The sequence below is a fragment of the Cervus canadensis genome, chromosome 7 (assembly GCF_019320065.1).
Source record: "Cervus canadensis isolate Bull #8, Minnesota chromosome 7, ASM1932006v1, whole genome shotgun sequence".
Taxonomy (NCBI): Eukaryota; Metazoa; Chordata; class Mammalia; order Artiodactyla; family Cervidae; genus Cervus; species Cervus canadensis.
Window position 1 is genome coordinate 89,515,487 of NC_057392.1, and position 27,463 is coordinate 89,542,949.

The 27,463-nt window shown below is 43.1% G+C and overlaps 2 protein-coding genes across 9 annotated transcripts in view; one reads left to right on the forward strand and one right to left on the reverse strand.

The window, feature by feature from the left end:
* Positions 1 to 27,463, reverse strand: part of MED12L (mediator complex subunit 12L) — a 347,565-nt gene that overhangs the window by 140,253 nt on the left and 179,849 nt on the right. The gene's annotated exons all lie outside the window — the stretch shown is intronic.
* Positions 14,871 to 27,463, forward strand: part of P2RY14 (purinergic receptor P2Y14) — a 62,272-nt gene continuing 49,679 nt past the window's right edge. For all 4 annotated transcript variants that reach the window (XR_006270425.1, XM_043474008.1, XM_043474010.1 and 1 more), the window contains exons 1-2: positions 14,871 to 14,988; positions 15,448 to 15,648. The gene's annotated coding sequence lies outside the window, so the exon portion shown is untranslated. The remainder of the gene's footprint in view (positions 14,989 to 15,447; positions 15,649 to 27,463) is intronic.

Below are 27,463 nucleotides of genomic sequence, written 5' to 3' on the forward strand. Positions count from 1 at the left end.
CATGGGACAAGCAGCCAGGGGAGCATTAAATGACCAGGAGTGAAGCCATGTTTGCTGATGAAAAGGTATCATTATGGTTAATGAAGACAAAGCAGATGTACAGGTGTAACACAGTGCAAGGCTTCATTTTATTTAGACTCGTACAAACGATCTGCAAAATTCTGAAAAGCTAAAGTGAGCAAAAACGAAGGAAGCAGGGCCCAAGAGTAACTCAGCCTAACAGTGACTACCAAAGTTAGGTTCAAGAACAGAAAAGGGGTCTAATAGGTGAGTCAGGTTTAACAGAAAGGATGGAAGCAAAGAGGTTAAAAGAACTGTCTAAGGACCTTCATCAGAATATCTATTTCTCATCAAGATTCCAACTCCATAAACTCCAGGGAATCTGCAGTACATGAATTAACACACATCTCTCTTGGGCATGTGCCTGGCTACCACCACCTGCTGCTCCTTGTGTTCACCAGCTGGGTTAAGATAGCCATGCTTACAGTAGGTATTTAGGAAGACAGTTTGAAAGGCTAATTCCTTTCTCCATTCTCCTCCGAACACCCAGGCTGAGGTACAGCTGCCCCACATAAAGAGGAGGAGCAACACCACAGCTGGGAAAACCCTCAGACAGCGTGTCCTAGACTCGCCTTCCTCTGCTTGTCTCTACATCACGGCTCACAAATAGGCCTTGTGCGTGTGTGTCTGTGAGTCTCTGTTGTTAAAGGCATGATCACCTTAGAACATGCCTAAAAAATAAGAACCTGTCCTCTTCATCAAATGATTCCATTTGGTGTTCTGAAACTTAGCAAAACTAACCCCACACTGCATTTAATTCTCTAAAATTCAGGCCTCAATTCTAAGAGGTCCTTAAAATATTTCAATCCCATTTTAATGTTTCTAAAATTGTATTGCTGTAGAGTTAATGGGGACATTTAATATTGTGGTTTTATTCTCTGAAATCACATTATTAAATCAATGGGATAGCTTAAAACACTGACTTAGGGAAAAAATTTGAAAGTATTACCCCCATTTTTTTAAAGCCACATTACAAAAGCATCAAAATTATACTGCTTGTATTTTATACCAATATTCACACTGTGGTCACAACCAAGAATGAATCAGTCACATGACTAACATAATATCCACAGGAATAAGTTAAAATATTGTGTTGGTGTCATAAGTTAATATAAACTGCGGCACTAACAATGAAGAAAGCAAAAATTCTATTTGATTTGTTTTTAATTAACTGATAATTTGGAAATTATTTTAAATTTGAAATCTAAAATTTATTACATGGAACTTTTGGATTATATTCAGTATTTTAGGACCCACTTAAGGCAGCAATTTTAACATAGCTATTTTTATTTTATGCAAATGAGAAATATATTCAGATAATTTCAAAAAGAAATTTTCCTATTATTCATAAAAATTACATGCAGAGAAACTAACCCTGCAGAAAATCTTTTGGGTGTGCATATTACTAACTCTGTTATATTCATTATACCATTCATACCATTTTATTCTCATTTCCAAATAGTATATCAGTATTTTGTTTCTCAAAGTTTCAAAGGAATGATAACTTGGAAAATGCATAAGTTCAGACTATCTAAGTCAAAATTGTGAATACACAGTACAATCTCAAACATAAATTTTATGATCCCTGTGGAGAAATGTGATATACAAGAAAAAAATAAAGTAAAAAGACAAGAGCAAAATAAAGCTCAAGGATCACTTAAATCTCGTAAATAGAGATTCTCTCTCAAACAGAATACCACAAGAAAACAGCTTATCAAATCAATAAATACTAGGAACATACTATGTTTAAAAAAAAAAATTATGGCTAAAACGATATCTACAATACTCTTTGGATATGTCTAAGTGAATTATAAAAGCATTAAGATCAAACATTTTCAAATTTAAACATAAACATCTGGTAGATGCTGAATGAGCTATGCTCCGCCCCCTAGCCTCTATCACCATCTAGTGGTAAAATTCACAAAACAACGGAAAACGACTCCAGTCCTATTTACTGCTGGTGACTTCACATTACCATGGCCTCGGCCTCCCCTCTGGTCTTCCTTCAGCCAGGCATCTTTAGTGCTAACAAAAGGCAGAGTGTGTTTGGCGGGGGGCCGAGGGGGTGCCTCTGTGTGGGGGAGGGCACATCAGTCCTGGAGCTGCCTAGATAAATATAAGATGGAAATGTTTGACAAAACATAAGACCTATAAGAAATTATGTTTTCTTTCATTGCTAAGTCTTGTCCGACTCTTTTGCGACCCCAAAGACTGTAGCCCATCAGGCTCCTCTGTCCATGGGATCTCCCAGGTAAGAATACAGCAGTGGGTTGCCATTTCCTTCTCCAGGTAAGTTATAGATGTGTCTTAAAAAAAAAAAAGGAAAACTAAAAAGGCTGAAGTGTACATAGATTTCACAGGGAAACCAGAACAAATATTGACTGTGCTTTTTGACATACAAAAAAATTTTATTTAAATATAATTTACTGTTTCAAAAATAATTTATTTATTAGAATTGGACTAAGATTGTCAGTGTTAAAATGTCTAACTTATCAAGAAATGTATGGGATTCACATGGCAGCTTTTATTTTGAGTATTCTTAAATTTTTTTATAAGCTACAATAATGAGATAAAAAAAATCATCTAAAATGATTTAAGAAAATGGTGTAATGTGGTTATTAGACCACCTAGCCTTTCCTTGTCTCATTTGGAAACTCAAGATATGGAATTAAATCAGAAATTCCTTTCTTTCAAACACCTTCCTAGGCAAGCATTCTTAGTAAGTGGCCAGCTTCTCTTTGAATAATGCCAGAGAAATCTGTTGACTGCAGCAGCTCTCAGAAACAAGCCACCCATCAGATTAGATCACCTAGGTTATCAACAAGAGCCTAGAACAGTCGACCAGACTGGCCAAAGCTTCTAAGTCTCGCTTTAAACGTTACAAGCAAGACTTTCCAACAACACTCTAGACATGTTTACAGGGACACAGATATAAACACACAGTACTTATAACTAGGGCTAAGAGATTCAGTATACCAAAGATAACTCAGCTCCCTAACCTATGATAGCTTCCAGGTGGCGCTCGTGGTAAAGAACCCGCCTGCCGATGCAGGGGACATAAGAGACTCAGGTTTAATCTCTGGGTCAGGAAGATCCCCTAGAGAAGGAACTGGCAACCCACTCCAGAGTTCTCGCCTGGAGAAATCCCATAGACAGAGGAGCCTGGAAGGCCACAGTCCACGGGGTCGCAAAGAGTTGGACACAACTGAAGCGACGGCTGCTGCTGCTGCTAAGTCACTTCAGTCGAGTCCAACTCTGTGCGACCCCATAGACGGCAGCCCACCAGGCTCCTCTGTCCCTGGGATTCTTGCGCACACACAAAAATACACCTTAAAAATCACTTCCCTTTCTTAAGATTGTTACTACTATCCCACAGCAAAATACCTTCAGTAACAGTGAAGCCATCTGTCAATTACCAAAAATAAATTCTGTGTTTTTTCAAAATGCCACATCAACTGTATCTTTAGATGTTTATGTGCTATTTTATGCAGCTGGAGAAATGCCAATATTAAACACAATGGAAAAAATGAATGTGTAAGGAGATGAAGACTGGGCCAGACACTTATGATATAAATTTGGAGTCGCCTAGATCAGAACTTCTCAACTCCATCAGACACAGTGTACTCTTTCTGTGAGATATGCTTCAACGCATTTTTAGTAGTAATAGCGCAGGGGCTTCCCAGATGGTAAAGAACCTGCCTGCCAATGCAGGAGAAATAAGAGACATGGGTTCGATCCCTGGGTCAGGAAGATCCCCTGGAGCAGAGCATGGATTCTTGCCTGCAGAATCCCACAGAGAAGCCTGGCGGGCTCTGGTACACAGGGTCACAAAGAGTCAGACATGACTGAGAGTCTAAGCACAAATGAGCACAACCAGTAGTGTTAGTCATCAGTCACGTCCAGCTCTTTGCGACCCCCGTGGACTGTAGCCTGACAGGTTCCTCTGTCCAAGGGATTCTCCAGGCAGGAATACTGGAGTGAGCTGCCATTCCCTTCTCCAGGGGCTCTCCCCGACCCAGGGCTCAAACCCACGTCTCTGTCCTACATTGCAGGCAGATTCTTTACCATCTGAGCCACTGGGGAAGTTCAACGTATTTTTAGTACATTTATAATATAATCTATCTATACATGCATACCTCACTTTGTATGGTAGTGTGGGACCATAAAAATGAGGACTGCATCACTTTATCGTATCCAAGGAGGCTCCGTACCCTTGGATTTGATTAACACCATCACCATCACCCAGGCGCCTGAATGGAAATGCAGAGTCATCCACTGGCTCTTCCTTCCTTCCCCCCACTAGCAGCCCTGCACCCAGTCTTGCAAGGCTGCCCTCACACGCCGGGCACACACTCGGCCTCCACCCCGCACGGCCCACGGTCAGGCCTCGCTCAGGCTGGAGGCGGCGGTGTGAGCTCCCGGACCAGCAAGGACCGCGAGCACAGGAAAGCCTCGGCCCCGGCCCCACTGTGTGCAGCTGAGAGGGGAAGTGCGCCCACCTCACCCTGAGGGTAAGCTGCCAGCACTTCTGCTAGGAGCCTCGAGTTTCCGTTCTGGCCTAGGCCCGCACACACTCCTTTCTAGAACTTCTAACACTACACAGTTATTTTCTAATGAAATAAAAATAGCTAACTTTTATTGGCATTCCCTACAAAGCGGGCATCATTGTGAGATCCTGACCTGTATCAACTCCCTTCATGCCCTTGACAAACTCCAAGGAAGCAGTGGCATTACCGTAACATTCTCAGGGACACACAGGTCAGAGGGCTATTGCTGGGATCCAGACTTAGGCCACCTGGCTGCAGAAGCTCTGCTTTCAGTCAGGCTCAGAAATGATGTGAAGCACACGCCTTAAGGTGTTACTGATACGACCAAGAGCCTTGCAAATGCTTTACGTTACCAAATGCTAGACACAAGCCACTGCAAATAAGGTTGGGAATGAAGTTAAGCAGCACTCTTAGGCAAAGCCTCAATAATTCATTTACTAAACCTGAAAGATTATACTCACTATTAAGAGAACATTAAGTCCATCAATCACACTTATTTGGTCATTTTACTCCCTCACAGTTCAGACGAGGGGGCTTCCTTCGTGGCTCAGCAGTAAAGGACCCACCTGCCAATGCAGGAGACACGGGTTCAATCCCTGGGTCGGGAAGATCCCCCAGGGAAGGAAATGGCAACCCACTCCAGTATTTTGCCTGGAAAATCCCCCATGGACAGAGCAGCCCGGCAGGCTACAGTCCATATGGTTGCAAAGAGTCGGACATGACTTAGTCACTAAACAACAATTCAGATGAGCATATAATTCATGACCAAAACCCGGCTACTTCTGAGTGTGGAGGTGTCAATTACTGAGCTGGCACAGGTGTAAACTGAGACAGTGTAAACAAACCTGGACATATGGCCCCTGTGCTCACAGCACATCTGAAAATTCATGTCTGTTAGGACTGCGTTACCCAGTTAAACAAGCCGTTTAGGACAAGGGTAGAGATCAAGAAACCCAGCCATTCCATCACCTTGAAGCCCCACTGTGAAGTCTCCTCTGTCCAGTTTACCAGCACAAACTGTGGACCCCTGGGTGCTGGATTCACAACTATCCAACAAAAAGCTCTAATGGAGGTTTCCTGGGAGTGTGGATAATGGTTTCTAGGTCAGTGCTCACTGCGAATGGCTTTGTTTAATAGCACAAGAAAGAACCTTCCCTGCTCACCAAATTCAGTACTTTTGCCTTGCCAAGCATACATAATCTAAATTTTAATTTACATTCTCTCTCTCCTCTGCAGCAAAACCATCACGAATCTGTCACATTGTTAACAACTAAGTACAAAATTTATGACTGGTGTGACTTCAACAGGATTTTAGAAAAGGAGGCTGCAGCATTCAGCCTTCCAAGGCACAGGTCTCTGCAGAGACAACTAAACAAACTGGCTGGATAACAAAGGGGTCAGGATATTGGGCCATAAGGGTACCGGTGTCAGGGAACTATTATACAGCTAGGGTCAGATAATCGCCGCCTACGAGAAGTCTGCCAGGCTCCAGAAGAAACAGAACATGGGAACCCAATGAGCCTTCTGGTCATGATACAGTCACACAAGTGGAACCACACATCCTCAATCAACCCGTCTGTGCCCGCCCCGGGAATCAGACAGGGGCAACACGCACAGCTGCACCCTGAGCAGCCCATTCAAGGAGCAGACACAGAAGCGGGGCCCCACCGAGTCTTCCTTCTAATGACGCCACCTGGTCTGCGAAAAACAGCCCAGAGTTCACCGCTGTGCTCGCAACGTTAACTGGACAGATATGTAGCTCTCAACAGCATGAAGGGCCCAAAACCGCAGAAAACCTTCTCAGTCGCACCGCCAAGAGATGACCACACAACACTCACACGAACCAGAGGAATATACAAGTGTGCTTAGCTAGTAGCAGCTGGCTAGGCAGCGAAGACGACTGAGTCTGCAAATTTCAGGTATGGCTTACTCGTTGGGCAAAAAAATAAACAGGAAAAACAAAAAAAAAAAAAAAACCCTGCATTCAGTTTAACCTTAGACAAGCTCCCTGAAGTGTCCCCGCCACCAAAGCTCCCCTAAAGCTGTGAGTGCCTGCTCCTCCCACACATCACACAGCTGAACAAGCGACATCTGTTCATCAGAAGAACTCTGGGAAAATTTATCGAGCTGATAAATGTTCGCACACGGAGGCATGGGGGAGTCTTCTGCCTTATATATGAGTTATATATATATGCCTTATATGTGAGTTGACTTGAGTTCCGTGCTAGCAGAACCACCTGCTGGTGGCCTATCAAACATACACTGCACATCTGTTTGATTATCAAAGAAAAGGGCATGCTGACCAGAAGTAAAGAACGTCCACATCAAAAATAAAGAGTAAATGCCTCTCTTCCTGGGTCATCAATGCTGGTGTTCTGTTGATGATAAGACTCTCCTCCCAGGTGCCAAGTCCATACTGATTCGCTGTGTATGTGCGGATTTTTTTTCTTTTTTTTTGAAACCTTGAAGGAATGCATCCCTGGATTGTTTTATGTTCTTTGTTCTGACATCAAACTGCACTGAAAACCATGTTTCTTTGGAGCGATTCCTCAGAGTTATCTGAGAGGCTGTGCCCCAGAATTTATTCCTCAGTTTGGCTCAAATAAAACTCTTTTCCATTCCTATTACAGGTTCTTTATTATTTTCCTCAACATAATCAAAATGAAGTATTTACTCTCGACATCCGTTACGTCTCATTCTGACTGAAGCTTCTCTCAGTGGCTTCTGAAGAACTCGTTTTCCTAACTTGTTCAAACGATTTACTAAAAAGCTGAGCACAGTAGAGTGCTAAGCAAATAAATCGTCTCATAAAGCGGTGTACTATCGTCTAGCAGGAGTCCCGACCTCTGGGATCTAACCTCTGGGATCAGAGGTGGAGCTGATGTGAAAGTAATAGAAATAAAGTGTGCAATAAACGTCACGGGGCTGAGTCGTCCCCAAGCCACCCCCGATGCCCAGTCCACGGGAAAGCTTTCTTTCAGGAGACTGGTCCCTGGTGCCGAAAAGGTCAGAGACTGCCGCTCCAAGGGACTCATCCTGTGTGTGCTCAGACGCCCAGTCATGTCAGACTCTGCGACCCCCATGGGCGACAGCCCACCAGGCCCCTCTGTCCATGGACTTCCCCAGGCAAGAACACTGGAGTGGGCTGCCATGTCCTTCTCCAGCGGATCTTCCCGACCCAGGGACTGAACCCACCATTCTTGCATCTCCTGCACTGCAGGTGGGTTCTTTACCAATGAGCCACCTGGAAAGCCCAGGGAGTCCATCGCATTTATCTCTACCCACAGGACCAGGTACAACAGTTGGGGGGACATTCCTTGCCTCTCTCCCATGTGGATAATACATGTTCACTCAACAAACATTTCTCAGTGCCTGCTACAGGAGTGGGCACTGGGGAGACCAGAATAGGACAACAAAGATTGCCACTGCCCATTCTGGCTGGGATGGATATTAAAAAAGGCGACATAGGAAGAATATGAACAACGCCAAGACACTAGAGACATGCCCGGAATTAGTGACAGGTGAGTCTTAAGAGCAGATGGGAGCAGAATGAAATAAAGAGAAAGGATATTATTTTGGAGGCTCAGAGGATAAAAGAAAATAGCCGCTTCTGCTTCATGGCCATCTTCTCAAAAAACTATGCCTACAGGAGGAAATACATGCACTGAGGTTTTATTTTTGTGACAGTGAGTTCTCAATTTTGACTCTTTGCTATTATCACAGACTGAAATTCATTCAGTCTGATTCTTAAGGTTATATCTATTATTAGCAACAAAGAAAATTTTTTTGAGTAATTCAACTAACTAGGCATTCGACTCATGACTCAATATTAGTGCCTATTTCAAAGTGAGGTTTTTGTTAGTCTACAAAACATGTAAATATTGCTCACATCAGTTCTTTGTATAAACTGTCACTTCTGCCAATCTTCCAGTAGGGGGAGATACTGTAACAGACATTTGTGTCTCCAAATACAACTTTCGCATAAAGGGGAGCACACAACTGCCAATGAATTCCTGTGCCTGTTGCTCATTTCAAGAGTCTTTACAAAAAAAAAAAAGAAAGCATTGTTTTACAAAATAGTGGGTATTATGTCCTAAAGACATAAATCCTGCCACCCTCTTCCACTACCCTAAATCAATGCACTGACTTTGCCATCTTCAATTATTTTTACCAAAAAGCTCAAACATGCCATGGTATCACGAATTACGAACACCTCAGCATGATGATCAAAACGCTCACACTCTGTCCCACCCACCTCCGCTGACTTTCCTTCCCAGGCTGGTGCCTTTGGTCACACCATTCTCTCTATCCTGAAGGACTTTCTAGGCTCAGTCTAGACATCAAAGAGACATCCAACAAGAACCACTTGAGATACCAGCTCCTTCACAGATCCTTTAAGGTGGCAACTTTCAAACTCACTTCCCCTTTTTGGGCCACACCGTGAGGCTTGCAGGATCTTAGCTCCCCGACCAGGAGTTGAACCTGGCCCCAACAACGAAGCTCCAAGTCCGAACCACTGGACGGCCAGGGAGCTCCCTAAACTCACTCCCTTCTGATTTCTCTACAGTTTCCTACAGTGTTTCTAATGGGTCTTGTACTAAAATTCTCTGTATTCGTAACCCAGAGTATTTCTCAATGTCTGGTAGAATCCTGTTGAAACCATGACTCCCCCCAACACAAACACACACACCGTAATAAATCACTTGCCAGAAAAGCCTTTTTAATTTTTTTAAAAATTATATAACCCAGTAAATAGCTCCTGCAGTTAAAACAGGTTCATCCAAAATCTTCATATAATGACTACATAAATTATGGGATACTACAAAGTCATCAGTTCAGTTCAGTTCAGTCGCTCAGTCGTGTCCGACTCTTTGTGACCCCATGAATCGCAGCACACCAGGGAGAAATAAAAAACATAATTATATAGGGCTAACGTGAGTAAGTACCAAGACAGCAAGTGAGAAACAGCAAAATGTTCTGGTGTGGCTAACCGTCCAACAAAGTCAATGGGGAAAAAATTGGGGGATAAGGTTATAACAATAAAGTCACTTTTGTACTTACTTCGAAAAAGGATTTGGGGGCAAGGAACAAACTAAGACATTTATAGAAATAAGTAAACCGACTTTTACGGCAATCGTTGACAGGCTGGATGGAAACTGACTGGAAACAATAACAGACACTGGAGGATTCCACGCATTAGACTCACTCTATTTGAAGGACAAATACCCAAGGGATGTTTATATATAACCAGCCCCGGCACTGACGAGGCAGAGTCCGACCTGGAAATGATGCTGGGGAAAGGAAATGTGTGCGTGCATGTGAGCATGGGGGGTGGCGAGGGGTGGCAATCACACTGGGGGTATGTGGAGGGTTTTGAGATTAACGGGGATGAAGTCCTATAGTATCTTAATCTTCAGAGTTCCACAGAGTGAAATGGGAATAAGTTGAGGGAACACAGAACTACTCAGCATAAAACAAAGCATCCAAAAAAAAAAAAAAAATCAGAGACAAAACCAAAATAGAACATTTATTATCTTTTTATATTTTTTTTAAGAATCCTGGAAGAAGGAAATATGTCCTCTAGCCATTATACTACATCATCATTTATTATTTATTTAATATTGAAACTGGTGTCCAGTGTTGAATAAAGCCAAGTTATCTGTGTTGTTAACCATCATAACAAAATACTATCTTTTAAATACACAAAATATGATCAATAGTTTGTCAGGATAAAAAATTTTTGCAAATAATAATAAGATACATTATTTCCAATTCTAATAGGGAAAAATGTTTACAAGCTTTAATCATCACATTTAAGCATATCCACAAAATGACCAGCAAAAATCTCGGGGAAAATACAAAATGGCAATGCAGGGTGGACTTTACATCCTGCAATGCAATAGCTCTGAGTCACAAACATGCCCAGGTTTCCACAAGCTCCTCACTCTGGGACACCTGAGGCCAGTTTTCAAAATCTGACTGACACAGAGGGTGAGGTGCATAAATAAAGGAAGTCTCCACTCTGAGAACTTCTCTGCTACAAAGGAGTAATGATAGACAGTGTAAGAACAGATTTATATCATTCACTGACATCCAATGCAGAAAAGGAGTGATAAGAGAAGACAGGCTGAAATAGAAACCTAAGGGCCCAGAAGTCAGACCTCACGGTTTTTGCTGCATGGGCCCCTGACGATACGCTCGCTTTTCCTCTTCGGGTTTTACCTGATCTCTGTAAGCTCTAGCTCTATCCTCTCTCTCAGTCTCTCTGATTCTCTCCTCTCACTGATACCACCCTCCTAGTCCTCCGATCGTCACAATTTCTGCTCTCGGGGCACGAGTCTACAGACAACATAGTGTCCAAAGCCCCAACAGTGACTGATAAGGGCCAGGAGGCAAGACATCTGGAGGGAGGATACAAGTTCCTCCAAGTGTTGTCGGATCAGAGGCTCCAAAACAGCACGGCCAGGATGCTCCCCGCAGGCCACATTTCTGACACACCCAGACGCTTTTGACAGTAAGAGTTCTGAGCCAAAAACATGGATTGTGACTGGCTTGCTGAAGTAGGGTCTTAGAATCTGCATATAAAGCTCCCCAGGTGGTACTGATGGCCAGTCAAGTATACGAACAATGACCTGAAAGAGTCACAACTGCTTCCGAGTTCCCAGGTGACTGGAAGGGCAAGAAGGGCAACCCAGAAACACAGGGGAAAACAGGTGGCAGCTTCAGGTTTTCCTTAAAACCCTCTCAAACATTTTCTGAGAAACCACAAGGGACTTCCCTGGTGGCCCAGTGGCTAAGACTCTTGAGTTCTCAACGCAGGCCCCGAGTTCAATCCCTGGTCTTGCTGCAAATAAGAGTTCACATGCCGCAACTAAGACCCAGGGCAGGCAAACAAATCAATATTTTAAAATAAATAAAAATAAAAAAACATAAGACGAGCCCTTGCCCCACTGGCAATAAGCTCCTACGGCCAAAAGTTCTACCAGCGCAGACACTCTGTGTTGAGATATGCAATCTCAAGAAGACAAGATAATCAGATAACTCACCAAGTTTTTCCTGGATACCTAGTTTTCATCTTCCCTAATTCCAAGACAAGCACAGCCTCTAACCACTAACTTTACCATTCTTCTTGGCATCTAGAATCATCATCACCTGCATCACTTAAATGCCTGCCATCTCCCTCTGTCAAAGTGTTAGCTGCTCAGTCATATCCAAAAATTCTTTGCAACCCCATGGACTGTAGCCTGCCAGGCTCCTCTGTCCATGGTATTCTCCAAGCAAGAATACGGAGTGAGTACCCTTCTCCAGGATACCTTTCCGACCCAGGGATAGAACCCGGCTCCTGCATTGCAAGCTGATTCTTTACCATCTGAGCCATCTCTACCTTGGATTAAAATGTGACATGGGCATGCAACCAGATTTCGTGATGAGAAAATATACTCTTCCTGTGTGCCCAACAAGGACTGTCTGATGCTTGATGAATTAATGAATCAGTGTTCACTGTTCATGGGGATGTAGGAAAGATCTGCTGAACCAGAGAAGGAATCCTAAACTCTTGAGTTTAAACTTCGGCTGCAAAGTCCTGTCCAGCTACCTCCTCACTTGAACAACTTGGTTAAATCCTCCCAAGCTCTCTTCTCTCGTCTGTAAATATAGAAACAGCTGGTCCTCAGATGGCCCCCAAGTAAACTGGGTGCAAAAGGGTCTGATACAAAGAGAGCCCTCCTCCGTCAAACGTCTGGGATGCTGTGTGCCTGAGCTTCAGTCCAGCCCTTGCTGGAGAGCACTGCTCTGAATCCCCCAGCTTCCTGCCTAGACAACTCACCACACAGCAGAGGTCACAAACCAGCCTTCCTCGAGCCAGCACAGTCAGGGTCTGTTTCAGCCCACAAGACATCAGGCCTACAGAAGCATCTGACTTAGACGGCAACATGCAGACACAACAGTGCAGTTAAGAGGAGCCGGGGCTCCAGGAGAGGCTCCGTGGAGCGTCTCTGAGCCTTGGTTTCGCATCTATTAAGAAAGAGGTGGAACCCAGCTCATGGAGCTCTTGTGAGAGCCCCATGAGTTAAAACACACAAACACAACAGGTGTTTAAAATGATGCACACAAACACCATTCGAGGTTCCGACAACACTGACCTATCCACAGAGGAGGCAACGAGGGGCGCTGACAAGGTCTAGCTGACAAGCAGCTGCCCACTTGGGTGGGCCCTGCGTGCTACACTTCACAATTCCTGGCTCCCCGAGGGTCTCACACTTGTCTGGACTACCTGCTATCAGGGGACCACCCGTACGTAGGGCTATCCCTTTGGCCTTGGGCTTTGCAACTCCTGGTATTAAGAGGAAAACGAGCAGATCAAGTAAACTTTAATGTAATGATCATTTCCATCACAGTCATGCTCCACACACATGTGGAGCACCCCGTGGAGAAGGCAAGAAGCGTAAGAGCACAAGGGGACGATGAGTGGGTGTTTCTGAGACTGTCAGAATAAGCAGAGCCTCCTGCAATAAACCAAGGAAGCCTCCAGAGCCAAACTGTCCATTTAATCAGCACAGTGACATCTGAAGGACTCTGCCATGAGCCCTGGTAATCATCCTTATATCCATTTGTACTTGTGTTTGCCCACCAGATCTGCCTACAGCTGAAGCTAGCGAGCCTCTGCAAACACACGGGGGCTCTTAGCCCCAGTGGTCAAAGCAGCAGGAAGGACTCTATAGAGGCCCTGGGGAAGGATGGGGAATGGGTGCCCCCAGGCAGAGTCAAGTGAGAAGCTTTCCTAAACCAGCTCTGGGTCCCCAGGGGCCTCTGCTGAGCTTATTAAGGATCAATAGTGACTACTGCCACCTGCAACACAGGAGACCCAGGTTCGATTCCGGGGTCGGGAAGATCCCATAGAGAAGGGAATGGCAACCCAGTCCAGTATTCTTGCCTGGAGAATCCCCATGCACAGAGGAGCCTGGCAGGCTACAGTCCGTGGGGTTGCAAAGAGCTGGACACAACTGAGCGACTAACAGTTACTACTGAGTCTGTCTATAAGACGCAAAATAAGTAAACACACTTCAGGAGGAAAGGGACTTGGGTCTGAGTTAGTCACCACGTCATCCCCAGGGCACGGAATACCTCCTACTACACAGCAGGTGCATATAAAGCATCTGAAACAGCCTGGGGCACATCGTAAGTATCTAAGTAAGTACTACTGACTACTATAACTGCAGACGCTTCTTACGTTTTCTAGATCCAATTAAATTTGACACATTACACTATGAGTCCACAGTGTGGGCACCTGAGTGAACACACCTGCAATGCAGCCGCCTGATAAACAGTCTCCCATCTGCTCAATGTTCTGTAAGGACCTAAATGGGAAAAGCATTCGAAAAAGCACAGATAAACGTGTAGGTGTAACTAAATCACTCGCTGCATACCTGAGAGTAACACAGCATCGTTAATTAACGACACCCCAACATAAACTAAAAATTAAAAGAGAGCCTTCCAGGGCACAGTTTCTTCTCTGTTTCTGAGTCACACACTTTGATGACGGATTTACAGACGAATTCTGAGTACTTCCCCCTATTAACTGCACACTGTTTTTCAGGGGGAAAGACACTGGAGGCCTCCCTGGGACGTGACAAGTGATAGTATAAGGCCTGCAAGGAACCAAAAATCAGAGAGGGCCCTGCCTCTCACTTTCAAAACAGTAATATTAGCATCACACATTGAGCAAAAGATTAACACGTGATGAGATTACCGAGGTCCTACTGGTGACCTATTTGTCAGTAACGCTCAAATGTGGAAAAATTAATGTGGGAAAAAAACCTGTCAATAGCAGCACCTCTTATGTGACAGATGGGGTAGGGGATGCCAGAATGCTTCTTTGCTCAAACGCCAGGTTCACATTTCCGGGGCGCCCCAACCACCACCTGCTGGGGAACAGCTGTCCGCACTGCGTGGCTGCTGCTGACGGAAAGGGGGGCAGAATCTGCCAACCCCAGGTGTGCCTCTCTGATCTGCCCGTTACTGTGAGCTGTAAGCAAGTCAGGCCCCAGAGACTCGGGAAGCTCTGACCTTCCCCTGACTGCCTACAAGAATTTAGACGGAGGATCTCTTCCCTCAAGGGCGCTGCCAGCACAGATACGCGCCCTGCAACAGGAACTGGCTGCGCAGACACAGAGGGACCCAGCACCGTCTGTTTGATCAAACGCCTCCTCCCCGTGACCCATTGTCTCTCTGCAGCAGAGCAAACATCAGTTCGGCAAACGCTTGCTCTTTTTCATCTTCCTGAGAATTTCCTTCCTCCCTCTTGAATTCCCAAACCACTGCCCCTAACATCTTCTGTCTTTAGCTGAAGATGGTGTGTGAGGTGCTGACTTCTGCCATTTTGGTGAGTTACTCAGTTTTCCTGGCCTCTCCCACATACACCTGCTGTTCAATTTTTTCTCCTGTTAATCAGTCTCATGCCTAGAAGGGCAGAGAGAAGGTCTGCGCCCCCCACAACAGCTTCCTCTTAGGAGGGTGCTGCAGAGGGAGCTGGTCCTCTCTGTCAGAGGTCGGCACCTCGAGCAGCCCTCCACCTCTTACATGTTGAATTTGGCAACAGCAAGGTGTGAAAACAAAAAGCACGCAGGTTGTTGCCTGGGTGTTCATTTGCCAGATGACGTGGCAATGCTGGGGTGGGGTTGGGGGGGGAAGGTAGTAGAAAATTTCAAGAAGGAAAAAGAAAAAAAAAAAAAGGCACCACACCTTTTTTTGGATCGCTGAAAGAAAGGAACTAACGCGGAGGCTGGCCCAACACCACGGAGATCCGAACACCTCTCTCTTCCTGCTTGTTTCCATTTCCCAGCCTTGAGTGAGTTCTGACCAACCAGTTCGGCAGCGTGACAGACAGTCGACCTCCTATCTCGTGGTTTCTATCAAGTTCCTGATTCTCATCTGTTCCTGAAGACGAGCAAGAACCCTGAGTCTAACAGTCTCCACTTGGAGCGTCCGCTGAGACATTCTGAAATGGTTGTTGCTTGACTCACAGATGAAAGACTACAAACAGGTAAGGAAATAGCCTTTCCATGAAATAACTTCAGCATGTGTGAAAGGGGCATGAGAACGGAAAAGGAGATTTCTGGGCTTGGCAGTGACCCTGCTGAGTAGCATAGACTCTCTCCATCCTCAGGAAGTTACTTTGGGTTTGAGAACTATAACCAACTGATACAGTAACGTATTTGCTCACGCTGGTCTGAGGATCCAAATCTGAAATTTTACCACTGATGATTATTTAGGATTTCTGATTGTGGCTGTCAAATTATATGTGATGAGAAGCTATCAGAGAAAAAGCTTCAAAGGTATTCATCCAGGACAAACATTTCAAAAGCCTGTAGATGTATTATCAAATTGCCTCTAAAAACTGCAAACTCAATTATGACAATAATACTTATAAGTCAGTGTGAATATGTTTTTGCTTACAATTTCATGTATGCATAGGTATACAGTCAGTATCTATTTGTACATATATTTATATAGATAAAAGCTTTTATCTTTGTTATTGGGATAAGTAACCCTATTAAAACCTAGTAAGGTATATATTTACCTTCAAAGTGAATTATAAACATCTGGCCTATGCATAGCAAACTTTAAGTTCATCTGTTACTTATAATGGTCTAGGACTAACCAGCTAAATTATTTTTAAAAACCTTAAACATTATAAATTTAAATTACACACAGGGGTATCATTATACATCCACACTGTCAGCAAAGTCAACCAATCTCATGCCAGAAATGTTCTTTTTTTCAAACAAGAGAAAAATGAGCCAAAGGTCACACTGGTAAAACAGAAAGAAAGAAAGAAAGAAAGAAAGAAAGAAAGAAAAGTATAGCTTGTACATTCTCTTCTTAAAATATACAGACTTGAAAACAGCTTTGGCAGCAGAAAAATCTAGGTAAAGTTAAAAATAAATAAAACAATGTATTCACTCTAAAATATCAAAATAACATTTTATGATTTGTAAACATAAGTAAGTTTCATACTTCAATAAAATCTATAAACATACACATAAGAGGATGCACACATATACACAATCACACACTTACATATAAACTACATTGCCATTTTATAGCACTCACGCCTGTTATGGCTGAGTAAGGAAGACATGAAGGGTCACCAGATGCTCAGAGTGTGAAGCCCCAGGGAGGGAGAGGGGGAAGGGCGGGGGAAAGAACTCCTGTTTCCTGAGACGCAAGAAGGGCCCGTTTCACACTTGAGGAAGCAGGCCGACAGGATGCAACCACCCAGTGGGCCTGGCATTCCATTTGGGGCAGGGGTCTGACCCCTACAGGTTTTCAGTCCGCCCAGCCTTCCCACGGCTACACTCCTGGCCCCGCCGCCCTGCCCGCCAGTCACCAGCCCTCCTCACTGAAGCGTGTCCTTCGATCCTCTTCAACCACTTCCATCCGCAGTCACGCACTTGTAGGATGGCACTTCTAATTCCCCGGGGAGAACAATGTTCAATCTAATGCTACACACACACACTGGAGAGAAAAATTATCCTAAAGAACAAGTTATAATCATCCCTGACATATTTAAATAGGATACCACAGGGTGAAGGAGAGGGGAGTAGAAAGTCTCCTAAAACCAGGAGAACGGGGGCGGGTGGGGGTGAGCGCGGAGTGGAGACACACATTAAACCAGCGAGGAGCACACCAGGGGGCAAAACACCAAGAAATCACCTCCAAGAGGCCAGTGATCACACTCCTGAGTCTCATTCCCCTATCTGTACGACAGTGATGGCATTAGCACGGAATTAAAATCAGACATTACTTGTAAAGTCGTCAACATAGTGATGTAGAAAATGTTCAGAATATGTTGGTTAACATCATCACTGCTTTCACTATTCTTATAAAGACATTTGATCAAAGCAGATTGTGCATAATTATATATCAGACCATTGGAAAGCATAATTTAGACATTTCAGTACCTTTGTAGACCAAAATAGATAGATATGACATAGAACCATTTACAGAAACTTCCCTGGCAGTCTAGCGGTTAAAACTCCTAGCTTCCACTCCAGGGGGCAAGGGTTCAATCCCTAGTCAGGGAACTAAGTGCCTGCATGCGGCACGGGGGCACGGCAGCCCCCCCTCCAAAAACTTACTTACAACAGTGCCTGTCAAACATTGTTACACATCAGAATTACCCAGAGGGCTTGTGGAAACACATGTTCCTGGGCCCCACACCCCAAGGTTTCCATTTCATAAGTTGGGAGTGGGGTTTAAGAACCTGCATCTGAACAAAGTCCCGGGTGACAGTGACGCTGCCGACCTGGGGTCCACACTTTAAGAGCCACTGATCTGCGGTGACTCACCCTCACATCTGCCTTACTAATAAAGCTATCAACATGTTTCTCATTCAATCCAGGTCAGTAAGAGAGAGGGGAAAATGCTGAACAAATGCTTAAAAAGCAAAGTGAAAGTCACTCAGTCGTGTCCGACTCTCTGGAACCCCCGTGGACTATGCAGTCCATGGAATTCTCCAGGCCAGAATACTGGAGTGGGTAGCCTGTCCCTTCTCCAGTGGATCTTCCCAACCCAGGAATAAAACCGGGGTCTCCTGCATTGCAGGCGGATTCTTTACCAACTGAGATATCAGGGAAGCCCTAAAAAAAAAAAAGGGGGGCACCATATTATCCTCCCATTATTCTTGATTAAAAAAGGAAGAGAAACAAACAGAGTCAAAATATTTCCCATCAGATCTAAGATGCTTCTAAAAATCAACTGCCGAATTGAAAAATACTGAGGGAAAAAGAAAAAAGGAAAAATACTGAGGGTTTTGTGCGTATGCTGCTTTTTTTCCTCCCCTCCAATGCTCAAAGAGCTAGCTTTGTTTCTGCAATAAGGTAGGAGTTCTGGATGATGCAATTACAGGAAGTTCATTTAGTCCAACATGACGAAAGCAATACTTTCGAGTACTGATGGTCAGCACTGCTGGCTCACGGTGAAGCTGTGTTTCTGGGTCAGGCTGCGCCACTGTGAGCAGATGGGCCAAGAACAGGAACCCCGACTGGGTTTTCTCGGAAGGCCCCAGCAGAGCTGCTGCCGCCCCGTTCCTGCTTTCACAGATGCAACAGCAAAGAGTGCAGGAATACCGTTGCTCGTAAGGATGTTCAACCCGTAAAATGTCTCTGGGGTAAATTTAGGTGCTGAGGCTTCCCTACGCTGAAACCCCTGTGGTAAGAAACCAACGTCACATTTATTTCATTTGGTTTTCACATTTTTTTGAGAGTTGGGTTGGTACCAGGAGAGCCGTCTCTGGAAAATCAAGAATAGACAAGTCCACAGAGACATGGGTCAAAGCAAATCCAACCCAAGTTTTTTTTGTCATCTTCTTCATGGATATTCTCACATGTGGAAGGTTGAGAAGGATTTAACACTAAGGAGAGCTTCTTTCAACTAAAAATTACATCATCAGCGTAAGAGTGCCAAGCTGGTCTAGGGAGAACAGTAGTCCTGAAACTGCAGTCCCCAGATGAGCTGTAATACCACCACCAATGAACTTGTCAGACAGGCACAATTTTGATCCCAAAGCTACTGAATATAAAACTTTGGGAGTAGAGTCCAGTAACCTGTGTTTTAATAGCCTTCCGGGTGATGTTGCTGCAAGTTCCATTTCTGGTTCCATTGGGTAGTGTCACTCACTGAGTCCAGGGACAGCCCCAGCTTTCACTTTCTGACATAACTGTAAATAGTTTCCCCTTTCCACCTCAGAAGCGTCCTGGTTTGGACAATAAATTATGTGGTCATCCTTGCACTTCGGATTGGATGCCATAAAGGGGTTTCATTGGTTGGACTCTGTTTACCACTAGGGATTTCAAATTCGCTTCATAACTGCTGCTATATCCTGGTACTAAACCAACAGCCACCCTGAACACTGAAAGATGCTTCATGAAAGTCTAGGGAGCACAGCTGCTTCAGAAGAGGTATCCTGTCGTCTCCAAAAAAGTACCCACCAACAAACTATATAAAATCTGCCTTAAATTCCCAGCATGTGGTATTAAGTGTCTTTTATCAGGTCTTCAAAATCCTTTTTACTAAATCTTCTGGTTCCTCTATGGGGAGTTTCCTTTTCCCCACTAGTACCAGAGAAGAGTGAAAAGCTAGTAGGTAAACGGATAGTCTTATTTTTGCAGTAGTAACTTGGCAATATTAATTCACAGAAAAACCAAGTTCACCACAAAGCTTCTCATTCCACCTGTTCTTTTAAAGGTAAAGTGAAATATTGGTCATAGGCTTTTGGATCTTATCTATTTTCCATTCCTTTGAAATCTTTGTCTTCACTCAGCCTAAATTAAATTGTTGGCTTTTTATTCTTCACTGAAGTATTCCATCTGCTGTTTCTTAAAAGCATCAAAGGCCTCGGATACCCTGTCCTGACCCTTTATCTTTCAGATAAAAGTCAGAAACAGGTCAGTGGCTTCTACTCATTTATGTAACATCTGCTGTGGAAGCTAAGCTCTCAAAGGCAAACAGGAAGGTCAGCTATTTGGCATCTCACTCTTGGCCCATTGGAGATCGTACACTTTGGTGTGATCACTAGGAAAAAGAATCTGATTCTCAATCTTCTAGGATCACACACATGTTTTTATCACATGACTGACCCACACCAAGCTGGCCAGAAGTGTCTTAATCCTTCTTTTATCAAGGGAGGATCTTCCCAGCTAGTCCAGCCCTAAGGTCAAAGGTCGTTAAGAGAGCTCCCAGGAAGCTTCATCTAAAGAACATTTCCATCCTGCTACAGAGGATACATTCCTCTCATCCTAGAGCTATTTCAGTCATTTATTCATTCAACAAATACTGATTCCTTACTGTGTGGCAGCCAAGATTCTATATACTGGAGATACTGTTTGTAAGAGGCCTTCAGCTCACGGAGCTCACGTTCTAATAGAAACAAACACAGACCTTTTCAATGTCAATCTTTCTCCTCTGGGAAATGATACTTACTCAGTATGACAACAATCTTTGGGCAGGTTTTAACTCATTAGGTTACATTTTGGAGGGGAAAAGGCAATCAACTTCAGTATTCTTGCCTGAAAAACCCCATGGACAGAGGAGCCTGGCAGGCCACAGTCCAAAGGGTCCCAAAGAGTCTGACACAACGGAGCAACTAATGAAACACGCAAGCAGGGTACATTCTCTTAACAGAGGTTTGGGGGGGACCCTGGTCTCTTCAGAAGCCAACCAGCATCTACTGACTTGATTCCCATCCCACACCTAACCCGAGTAGGCGCTGACAGCCCTGCACGCACTGTGGCAACCTGGAATATTGACAGCAGGACTGAATATTCTTAACTGTCCTAGAAACTGCCCTCTACTGTTTCCTACTCTCTCTTTCCTGGCCCCGAAACTGCCAATTATGTTTCTGCACAAAGGATCTCACTACTTCTTTCCCTACTATAAATATCTCTGCAAATCTTTATAGAAGTGAAAAAAGGAAGGGAAAGGATATGTTCTAAGAGGAAAAGAAAACCTAAAATGTAAGATTTGCTGCATCTGTTATCACCAAGTCTTATAAAGAGTTTGAATACAAGTAGTCCTTGTCGCCAGGGTCCCTGAAGCAGGTGGCTGGTTAACCAAAAAACTAGACTAAGCAGCAATCGTGTTTGTTGTTCTTGTTTAGTTGCTAAGTCCTGTCTGCTTTTTGTGTCCCTGTGGGCTGTAGCCCACCAAGCTCTGTCCACTGGACTTCCCATGGAGAATATCAGAATGGGTTGCTATTCCCTTCTCCAGGGCATCTTCCTGACCCAGGGATCAAATCCCTGACTCCTGCTTGGCAGAAGTATTCTTTACCACTAGACCACTTGGAAAATCTCTTAATCACTTTTAGAAAAGGATAAATATTTCCTTTAAATACATTATTTTAACTTAAAATACATAATATATCTTTATTGCCTTATTTTTTGGTGTGGTGGCAAGATTTTTTTCTTGAATATGCTTCTGTTGATGACAGTTCTGTAATTAATTTTCCTTCATAAATAACTGTAGCATATTGCCAGTCATGACCAGTTTCTTAGTTTAGTTCAAGTAGTATGAGAATTTTTAAATACTTGAGAAGCCACAAGAGTTAAAAAAAAAAAAAAAACAAAAAACCCAGACCTAGACTCTTAAGCCCTCAACAGAATGGAATCTGTCTTAACCTAATAAGGAAAAGACACAGTAAAGTTTCTCCACAAACATTTTATGGATGAATGGCAATAAGGAGAACCTTAATCTAAGGAACTAACTAAATATGTCATGGAAACAACATTCTGCCTCAGTAGTTTTTATCTAAATCCATTCCTATTCCTACCCCACCCAAGGAAAAGTGCATGCCTTACTCTCACTGAGAGAGACTGCCAGTCCTTATGTTCACAAAGCCAAGCAGTAGAGCGTAACAATAAAGAGCAAAGACCGTGTATTCTGGAATCAGACCAGTTCAAGCCTTGACTCCATAAGGCTTACTCTGCTATGACCCTGATAGAGTTACTTAATGACTATACGAATCACTTCCCTCACTTCTTATGGAAGTCAAATGACTTAATACGTATAAAGTGCCCAAAGAGTGACTGGCGTGACATAAGAGTACAAGCGGTCTCGACTCCTGCCGTCACTGATAGAAACTTATTCGTCAGTAACACAAACACAGTGGTCTGATGACTTCCAGAATAGTGGAAGCCAAAGAAATATATTCACATTCCAGCCTGTTACTTAACCTGTGCCTCCTAAGTTTACTCCTCTGTATAAATAGAATAAAAATACCTAAGAAAAACTACTGTAATGGGTATCATAATTCCTGATACACAGTTGACAAAAAATTATAGCCATTAACACTCTTACACATGTACATATAATGTAGCATATGTACACATAACACTGCATATAATACAGTGTTAATGGCACTCTTAATGTGGTAAACCTATTGTACATTCCAGTAGATGTTCTCTCCTGAACATCTATCAAACCTGAATTCAAAACCCATACCTAACAGTTGATTGTGGACTCTGCCTTTCACTTAGGGCAGTAAAAGAAAAACCACCTTCCCCCAGAAAATACATTATGAGAAAACACACACTCAAAGTGCAGGATATAACCTGGGAAAAGTTAGGGGCTATGCTGTGGAGTTAAAACAGGAGCTCAGAAATAGTAAAGAACACGGTGTGCTGGAGCGATGAACAGATGGAAGGAACAGAATTAGGCCGAGTCTTGAAAGAGGGTTTCCTTGGTGGCTCAGATGTTAAGAATCCGCCTGCAATGCGGGAGACCTAGGTTCGATATCTGGGTTGGGAAGATCCCCTGGAGAAGGAAGTGGCTACCCACTCCAGTATTCTGGCCTGGAGAATTCCATGGACAGAGGCGCCTGGCAGCCTACAGTCCATGGGGTTGCAAAGAGATGGACACGACTGAAGCGACTTCCACTTTCTTGAAAGAGGAAAGTGATACACCAAGGGAGTGCTGGGACATGAAAAGCTGAGTATGTCAACAGCTTCAATTCATACGCTGATTGACCTCAAGACATGTCTTTTTTTATTTTTATCCTGACCCTTTGTCCTGAGGCCCTAACCTTTTTTGGAATATTTTCCCATCAATCCTAATCTCTAACATGTATTTCTGTCTTCAAACAACACAAACCACCTACGGCCCAGAGCACCTTTCCCATCTGGTCTGCTTTCTCCTCTGCAGTCACATGATGCATCCGTTGTGTATCTCTGCTATCCTAACATCTGTCTCATTTACACGTAGTTTACAACTGCACCCTATCTGCTCAATATCCTTACTGCTCAGGGGCAAGTTTTACAGCTTTGATTTCTTCCCCACTGAATTTAGGCTCCGGTATAAACTACCTACAATAAAATGGAAAACATTTTAAATGTAAATTCAACGAGTCTGACACCAGGTAAACTCCTTTCCAGTCACAGGTGTCCACGTTCCTGATTTCTGTCCCTAGAGCTTAATTTTATCTGCAGTAGAACTGCATTTAAATAGAGTCACATAGTTCATACTCCTTTCTGACTTCTTTGGCTCAAAATATTGTTTTGAGATGTATTCATATTGTTGACAAGTATCATTTCTTTTGATAACTAAGTGATGGTCCCTAAGTATATCATGATTTGTTTACTCATTTTAATCTGATGAACATTTGTGTCAGTCTCAGTTTTTTATTATTATGAATAAAGCTCCTATGCACATTCCAGTAAGTCTTTTTTGTGGATATATGCTTTCATTTTTCTTAGGCGAACACCGAGGAGTTAAATTACTAGCTCATAAGTAGTTATATGTTTAACTTGATAAGAAGTTACCAAACTGTTTTCCCAAGTAGATTTTCTAGTTTACACTCCAAAAATGTATGAACTACTTACTGTTCCATTTTCTTGTCAATAGGTAGTGTTCTCAGCTTTTCTGTACTTATTTTATTTTTCTGCCATTCTTGAGGATAAAGTAGGATCTCATTTTAATTTGTGTTTCCCTGTTGACCAATGATGCTGAGCATCTTTTTATGTGTTCCTGGGTCGAGTATCTTTATGATTTTTTCATTTCAGTTTTGGGGGTATTTTTTTTACAGTCCTTTGTCTTTTTTCTTAGAGAGTTATAGAGTTCTTTAAGTAGTCTGAGTCCTTTAACAGAGATATAAATTGTGAATATTCCCTCTCAATCTATGGCTTGCCTTTCATTTTCTTAGTGCTATCTAAGGAAAAATGAAAGATTTAAAGTTTTATAAAGTCCCATTTATTAATTTTTTTTTATGGTTTAGTGTTTTTTATATCCTAAGAAATCCTCCTCTATCCAACATCGGGAACATATTCTGTTTTCCTCTGGAAGCTGTATGGTTCCAGTTTTATACTGAGGCATACGATCCATCCTGAATTGCTTCTTCAACTTCTCCCCTTCTTCTGATGATAGATCTTTGCAGAGAACAAGTGCTCTATAAACATTGCTGATTCACTTATATGTGCCCCACAGCTTAAGAGAAATGTATTTTGAAAGCCTGGTGGAGGGGCATTTGCTGAGGCTCAGGGACATTGTGGATGGAAAACCTACAGACAGGAATAAAGGCATGACTATAGCCCAAAGGGGCAAACTGGAAACATCTGTTGAGAACTGTTGTTCTGGCCCTGTCTTAGGATAAGCTTCTGACGAGGACAGGGATCATCTGCAGTTTGTATTTCTACACAAGTTAACCGTTTAACCCAGCACAGGAACAAAAAAAGGAGAGCACTGTGCTCACGACATTTTTCTTCTTGGTACACACATTACAACAATTACTGCGTCATTAGTGTAGACCGAATTCTCTTTAATGAGTTAGGCTCCATAAAAACACTCAATGATTCACAGCAGTTCTATTGAAACCTGACTCTACAGTGAGTAATAAACGTTAAAAAAAAAAAAAATTACTCTCAGGGGACATATTTTCTATAGTCTAAAACATTCTCATTGTTTTGTAGGATTTAGATGACTTTTAAAAATGTTTTACTAATACTTTACCTGGAAAACCTGTCAAATCAAAAAACAAAGACAAATGTTCCTGCTATTCACATAAAGCCTATTTGAGATTTTACTAAGAAAATGAAGAATTGAGAATAGTAAAAATATTCTTTCCCATTTAATTGGAGCTTGGGGAAATTAATAAATTAACTAGGATCACAGAGCATTTCATACGTACTTAGTAATACAGTCGATCTAGGCTGCCATTTTCCTCCTCCAGGGGATCTTCCTAACCCAGGGACTGAACCCATGTCTCCCGTGTCTCCTTCACTGGCAGGCAGATTCTTAACCATGAGCACCACCTGGGAATCTTAATAGCTTCCTTAATAGTTTTGAACCAAAATACACTCTTTGTTTAGCAACGCTCATTTCTTATTACTCTGCTTTAGCTTAAGTTTCCACACTACAACTGATGAAATGCCATAGGAAAACTACATCTAAACAAAAACTTAGGCACTCATTTGTAGCTTGCAAGTTTTCTATTTTTAATGATGGTTCAGCTTCAAAGCTAACAGCTCTTGGAAATAATCAACAGTAGTTACTTATAATTTAGGTTGAAAAGAAGAGAAAGTGCCATATAAACCTGGTATTCTTTCTTTTTAAAGAGAAAAGAAGGGTTTGCGTCTAGATATTTGAATTTGGTTAAGTTACATATTTAAATTCCTTTTCTCATCAAGCAGTTCATTTACCATTATTTCCTTAATAGCACTCCATTATTTTTTATGCCTTCCTAAGTGTACAATCCTTTCTACAGCCGAAGGTCAAAAGGAATAAAGATAGCAACACACACACAAACTCCCAGTAAGAGATATTGTCTTAAGTCATATATAAATATTCCCTGAAATACTAACGGTTCCAATAAGTAAAAATAAACTTTTCATGGAAAGAATGTAAGAAACTCTAATATGCAAGAAATACAGTCTAGAACGGGCTTCCCTCATAGCTAGATCCACTGGAGAAGGGATAGGCTACCCACTCCACTATTCTTGGGCTTCCCTTGTGGCTCAGCTGGGAAAGAATCTGCCTGCAATGCAGGAGACTCGGGTTTGATCCCTGGGTTGGGAAGATCCCCTGGAAAAGGGGAAGGCTACCCACTCCAGTATTCTGGCCTGGAGAATTCCACGGACTGTATAGTTCATGGGGTTGCAAAGAATCGGACATGACTGAGTGACTCTCACTTTCACTGTTCACAGCCTAGAATGAGCTGCCCATATCATTTAATTAGAACAGTTCTCCTGTACTTCGCAGCATTGATCCAACTCACTGTCAGCCATGAAGTTAAGTCCCAGCTTTCCCCAAGTGAAAGTGAAAGCCGCTCAGGCGGGTCCGACTCTTCGCGACCCCATGGACCACACAGTCCATGGAATTCTCCAAGCCATAATACTGGAGTGGGTAGCCGTTCCCTTCTCCAGCGGATCTTCCGGAACCAGGAATCGAACTATGGTCTCCTGCATTGCAGACAGATTCTTTACCAGCCAAGCTACCAGGGAAGCCCAGCTTCCCCCAAAATCCCTATTAAACCACGCTGAAAGGATCCCACGAGAGGCTAGGTTGATTCAGTGAGGAAGGAGTTTATAAAAATGACAGAACCTTAGGGAGCTCCCTGGTGGTCCAGGAGTTAGGACTCTGTGCTCTCACTGTCCGGGTCTGATCTCTGGTCTGGAAACTAAGATCCCACCAGCTGCAAGGTGTGGTCAGCTGGCCATGAGAAGGCCACTTTCTGACTGAGAGGTCACTTCTTCCTCACAAATGTCACATCTACAGCAACTTTTTGTTCTGACCCGTACCTTTCTCCTTTCCGGACACCCAACTGTTTACATACTTCGCTTTCCCCTGTGCCAAGCCACCAAGTCTTAAAGCTTTTTTCCTATGGCTGGAATTCCTTTCCACTGATTTGTTCATGTCACTTACTTATTATTCACTCCTTCATTTACTTCGAAGAGCTAGAATGCAAAAGAATATTCAAGAAAAATCACATGCAGCACCCCCATCTCATAGAGCTAAGATAAATGTGGCAGTCAGAAATGCACACACAACCACCGCACTATTATACAAGTGCTTTTGTGCCAAGTTAGCTGTGTCCAGAGTCGAGGCAACCTGTGCTTCATGCTAAGTTCATTCACTCAACAACTAACTGCTTTCCATCTTGATGGGTACTGTGAATGTGAGCCCAGAAACTTCTTCTGTTTGGAATTTCCAGATACATTCAGTGATAAGCTCAAATACTTTACAAGTATGTTACATTTTTACTTGGATGAGTTCATGTTCTCATTGTAATGGAGGATTTTTAAAAGACTTGGAAATTGAGGGCATGCAGGGAAATCAAAAGATTTAACAGAAATCAGATGGGCCTTCCCCAA